General features: G+C 38.2%; 1 pseudogene; it reads right to left on the bottom strand.

Moving 5' to 3' along the window:
• Positions 1-455: 455 nt before the first annotated feature.
• LOC132315329 (small nucleolar RNA R71) lies at positions 456-554 on the bottom strand (annotated as a pseudogene).
• Positions 555-5,825: the final 5,271 nt, after the last annotated feature.

The following is a 5,825-nucleotide window of genomic DNA, read 5'->3' as shown; positions in this document are numbered from 1 at the left end:
TGTGGTTGCACAACCTAATCAAATGCAACAACCTCCTATTGTGCAAATTCCTCGTCAAGGTCATGTAGTGTACCAACCTCAAAATCCTCCAATGGTCCTTCGAGACCATTACACTCCAAATGTGTACAACACGCCGACTTGTTACTGGTTACCAAACTTTAAGGCTCATCATTATGAAATTAAGCCCAGAACCATCCAAATGTGTCCTCTTTTCAATGGGTTAAGTCATGAAGAACCATGTAAACACTTGGATGAATTCCTAGAAGTTTGTACAACTGTGAAAATCACGGATGTTCCGTAGGAAGTTCTTAAAATGAAGTTTTTCCTTTCTCTCTCCGGGGTAAGTCCGAACATTGGTTCAACAACTTAGGGGCAAATACAATCACTTCTTGGGCTCAAATGCAACAAGAATTCTTTAAGAAGTATTACCCTGCAAGTAGGACCAATGTCATGCGAACTTCCATTCTTGAATTCTCTCAAAGTGATGGAGAGCCCTTGCATGAAGCATGGGAGCGTTTGAATGACTTGCTATGAAAGTGTCCACATCAAGACCTTCCGAAGTGGCAACTAGTTCAATGCTTCTATAAAAGCTTATTCGATATTCACAAAAGTATGGTTGATGTTTCATGTGGAGGCACCTATTTGGAAAAGAATGAAGATGGCATTTGGAGTCATTTCAAAAAAATGAGTGAAAACTAAATGCATAGACCCTCATCTTCTTGGGGATGTAGTAATTCAATTGGGGGAGGGAAGAAAAACTCAAATCTATGTCAAATAGGTAGTTATATTGAGATTGTTGCCGAGGTAAAAACTCTTACTCAAAGGTTTAATCAATTCCTTTTGAGTCAAAACCCGACAAATCAATCATCTTCCTCCCCTCATCATCAAAATGAGATGTTCATGTCTTATTCTAGCTTTACTCACAGTACTCTTGGACATGTTTTTCCAAGTGAGTCTTAAGAGCAAGTCAATCCTACCTTCACTTATCCAGGGAACAAACCCTATTCCAATTCATACAATCCGGGATGGAGGGATCATCTAAATTTTTCTTGGAGAAATCAAGGAGCCGTGCAAATCCTCCTTAAGGTCAAAGTTCCCAAGGAAAATATATCCCCCTCATCTCCAAAATGCAAATTCTCAAGGGTACCGTCCTTTATCCTATCTTTCTTACAATGTGAATCACTATTCCAATCCTTAAGCTTCCAATTCTCCATCTTACTCTCATCCACCTCAAGCACCTTCTAGAAGTTCCACCTTTAAGGACAAGGTGTTGGCAGCCCTGGGTAATCTTGAAGCAAATACCCCATTTCTCCACTCTCATTCTCAATCAATAGCAGAACTTGAATCCCAAATCGGGCAAATAGCTAATTCAATGAATTCAAGAGAGAAAGGAAAATTTCTAAGCCAACCCGAGCCTAATCATAAGGCACACTACATGGTGGAAACAAGTCCTTCATCGGGATTTTTCGGTCATGAGCAAGTGTAAGCCATCACTACGTTGAGAAGTGGTAGGAGAGTGGATAATAGGGTAGAGAGACCAAGTAAAGTTAGTAACCCGGTGCAACCAAATGGTTGTCCCCATTCCATTCCAAATCCTACTTTTACTTCACTGGATGCAAGTGGTTCCAAAAAGAACCTTCCATTATCATCATCATTATCCTCCCAATTAGAGAATCCTTATGAGCCAAAAGCTTTATTTCCTCAAGCCTTGAGAGACACTTCTCCGTTTGGAAGACAAGAAGGGAAAATCCATGACATGATGGAGGTTTTTAAGTAAGTAAAAATCTACCTTCCTCTTCTTGATACTATTCGACAAATTCCACCTTATGCCAAGTTCTTGAAGGACTTATGTACTTAAAAGAGGAAGAGTAAAGGTCAAAGCCAAAAGAATGTGCTCCTCACGGTGTAAGTGAGTTCCATCATTCAATATAACACCCTACCTAAGTTCAAAGACCCTGGTGCTCCAACCATCTCTTACATCATTGGGAACCATGTCCATAGGGCTCTTCTTGACTTAGGGGCGAGTGTTAATCTCATTCCTTACTCCGTGTATGTGCAATTAGGTTTTGGTGACTTGAAGCCAACTTCGGTAGTACTCTAATTAGCCGATAGATCCACAAAAAAACCTAGGGGAATTGTTGAGGATATCCTTATGAAGGTTGACAAATTCTATTTTTCAGTTGATTATGTGGTGCTTGATACCGAGCCGGTCCCCAGCCCCACCAATCACATTCCCATCATCCTTGGAAGACCATTCCTTACCATTGCAAATGCTATAATTAATTGTAGATCGGGTATCATAGACATATCATTTGGCAATATGATAGTTAAGCTTAATGTGTTCATTGCAAGCCAACATCCAATCGATGAAGGCAAGTATTTCCCAGTAGATGTCTTAGATGAGCTTGTAAAAGAGTTCCTTTCTTCTATTCTCCTCTTGAGGCGTGCCTCTCTCACTTCAATATGGATGCATTTGACATTGATGGCTCCATATGTGAAGTGAATGCTTTGATGGACACAGTAGCCCCAATGGATTACCCGCCATAGAAAGGTTCAAAAGAACTTCTTCCTCCACTCTCTAGTACTCTACCGGTTCCTTCACTAATTTCTTCACCTACTCTCGAGCTTAAGCCGCTCCTATCCAATTTCAAGTACGCCTTCTTAGGCCCTAAAGAAACTCTTCTGGTCATCATTGCTTCAAATCTTGAAGATGACCAAGAGAAGGATATTTTGGAAGTGCTTAAAGAGAATAAGGAAGCCATTGGATGGAGTGTCGCCAACTTGAAAGGTATTGATCCTTCCGTGTGTTTGCATCATATTCAAATGAAAGAAATTGAAAAGCCCTTTAAGGATGCTTATGATACCCCTCGATTCTAGAGCCACGAGTGATCAAGTCCGAGCACAAAACTGAAGGATCTCAAACAATTAATAATAGACAAACACATAATACAAAATGAATTAAGATTAAATAAAGAAGCTGAAAGAAACTAAATAATAAAATCCTCCATTAATAAATCTAATAAAATAATTCTCCAAACATATCCAAATCCTCTTATACCAGTAACCTTATAGATTACAACTCGGGAATCCATCATGTGGACCCCTTATCCAAAACCCAACTGAAACTGAAATAAAACATGATCCAGATACTAAAACATAAAGAAGAAATCCTAGCAGATTCGGAAGAGTGAATAGACTGTCTTTGCTTAGCACAAATAATGTCTAAGTCTGGAACTGACGAACTGTAATGACCCGGTCATTTGCCTCCCTTTCTTTTTTCTGAAATTTTACGGATAATTTTTTTCCAGTTTAATTTTCCTTTCTGAGCTCTGTTTCTCGTCGCATAGTGTCATCTTGAGTGCTCGGAAATGGTTTCTAAGACTCTTTCATTCGGATTGAAAACTTCCTTTGAGGACCGAGTCATTTTCGTATTTTCACTTTTCGGACACTATTCACTTTTTGTCCTTTCCCCTATTTCGTCCTTTTTCCTATTCTGTCTTTTCCCCATTTGTCACTTTGTTGGCAAAACCTCACTTTTCATGCTCGGAGTTAGTTTTTGACTTCACCTGTCTTCATTCGAAGTGGTTTCCACAAAATACGTATCTTTACTTTTGCAAGAAAGTACTCTGGTTGCTTCTAGTGTCCATAGGAGCATAGATGCATAGTTCTTTGGAATTATTTCCTTTTCTTGGGGTGTTTTTTGTAAATATCTTTTGAAGATATTTTATTTCAGGGGTTTTTAAGAAAATATTTTTGGAAGATATTTTCATTCTGGGTCATTAGTGCAGTTAACCCTTTTTAGAGTGGTCATTGTGCAATTAATGAAAGTTATTGCAAAAATATCTCGTCTGGAGCCTGGATCCTCATACAGGATTCATTTTCACATTTTGTCGGGTCGTGTACTCTTAGAATTTCCTTCTGGTCATTTTTCTCCAGTTTCAGAGTTTCTGACTCCGGTTGCCGCCGAACTTGTTCGGGGCATATCTCTTTGCTCGGGACTCGGCTTTCGACGCCGTTTCTTCAGTTGTTCATATTTTCTCATTTTGAATCTTTTTTTGTTCACAGAGTTTAGCTGTTTGAGCGCGTCTACTCAAATTCCACTTTTCCGACTCTGCGGGGCCCTGTCGGGGCACTTTTTGAGATTTTATATAAATAGGGGACTTAAAGAAGAAAAATCAGATTTTCTTCTTCTTCTTCCTATCTTGGCTGGCAGCCATGGATGCCCATGGGGTTGCCACCTTCTCTTCTTCTCCTCCACTTGATTTCCTTAGTGAAAAGTCTTCGGCCTTAACGTTTGTTGTTCGCCTTATCATGCTCTACCTTTCACCCTTATTAGAACCCGTTTTTAGCCAAATTTTGAGTTCGGGTTTGATGTCAAATTGTGATTTTCATGGGGCTTCTTAGGGATTCTTGTTCATCGTGTTGTCCCCGACAAAACCCTTCGGTATCGTCGGATTCGGAGCACTTTTATTTCGGTGGGCTTTTGAGATTTTCATCTCAAATTGAGGTAGGGGGTGTTATAATTTATTTTCTTATTATATTGCATGCTTGTGATGCTTATACAACTTGTTTACTTGCTTTGATATCAAATCTAGAGATTTTATTTAATTATTTTTGTGTATGAGATTTGATTTTCCCGGTTGCTCATAACTTGGTTTAAACATGTGGCATGATAGAATATTACCCCTTGACATGGTCATTGACATATATTAAATTGAGAGCTTTTGGACAAGTAATGAAGTTTTTATTTAATGATGGTGTGTCGCCACACCAGAAGCTTAGAGAGTGTGCATTAAGGCGAAGGCCAAGTTTTACATTTATAAAAGCCACTACAACCTTCACTAAAAATATAGTTAGGGTGAGTAGGGATCGTCCTAAGGGATTGGAGTCGAATTTGGTTGTGGAATCACTATTAGGGTTAGTAGGTCGAGTGATCAAACAAATAGTTGGTTGGTTGATTAAACTAGAGAGCAAATTAAACTAAATAATTGAATGCAATAAAGAGTAAGTAAGAGAGAGATCTTGGGGTTTAGAGTTCACCACCAAACAATACTTTTCTACACCCTTAACAAGTGACTAATGAGGGAAATTTGTGTTGCAATATTGATGTGTATGTGTGTGTGTTTGGTTGATTCAATTAGCAAGGGTGACCAATTAAGTATATATTGTCTAAGCAACATGTGAAAAGAATAATATATCTAACAATTAAGTATATATTATCTAAATAGCATTTGAAAAGCACAATATATCTAGCAAGTCATTAATTCTTTCATTAAGCTCACAAACCAAATACACCACAAAGTTAGAGACATATGCTACTTCCATTCAAAAGTATGGAACATCAAACAACAAGCATGGATTATCCTCCCATCTAACAACTATGCTACCACTACACTACAATTAAGCTAAAGACATGAAATTAAACTAATTAAGCTAAGGGAGAGGCACAATCCATCAAGAAATGAGCATGAACCATCAAGAAAATTACAAGAGCATTTCATTAAGCACAATGTTTTGATAATCTCTAGATTTATGGCATTAATACACATAGACATGCATCAATAACACAAGAAATAGAGACAAACACATGAACATCTGTTCTAACATACATAAACATATGGATAGAATGAAATGGTCAATTGGAAGCATTAAACCACATAAATCATTGAATAAACAAGATATATATATATATATAAAAGTGCCAAAACATGTATTACAACACTAATCCCTCAATAATACACAAAATCAAGATGTAGAAAGCATGTTTGGGGCTAAGTCTAGCCCCAAGAGGATGTCTAGCCACTCATGGTAGTGCTTCTCCAACC

This window comes from Cornus florida, unplaced genomic scaffold (assembly GCF_030987335.1).
Source record: "Cornus florida cultivar Cherokee Brave unplaced genomic scaffold, ASM3098733v1 CherokeeBrave_3.0.0_Hap2_Chr06, whole genome shotgun sequence".
Lineage (NCBI taxonomy): Eukaryota > Viridiplantae > Streptophyta > Magnoliopsida > Cornales > Cornaceae > Cornus > Cornus florida.
The sequence above is the reverse complement of the archived record's forward strand: the minus strand, read 5'-3'. Positions and strand labels throughout refer to the sequence as shown.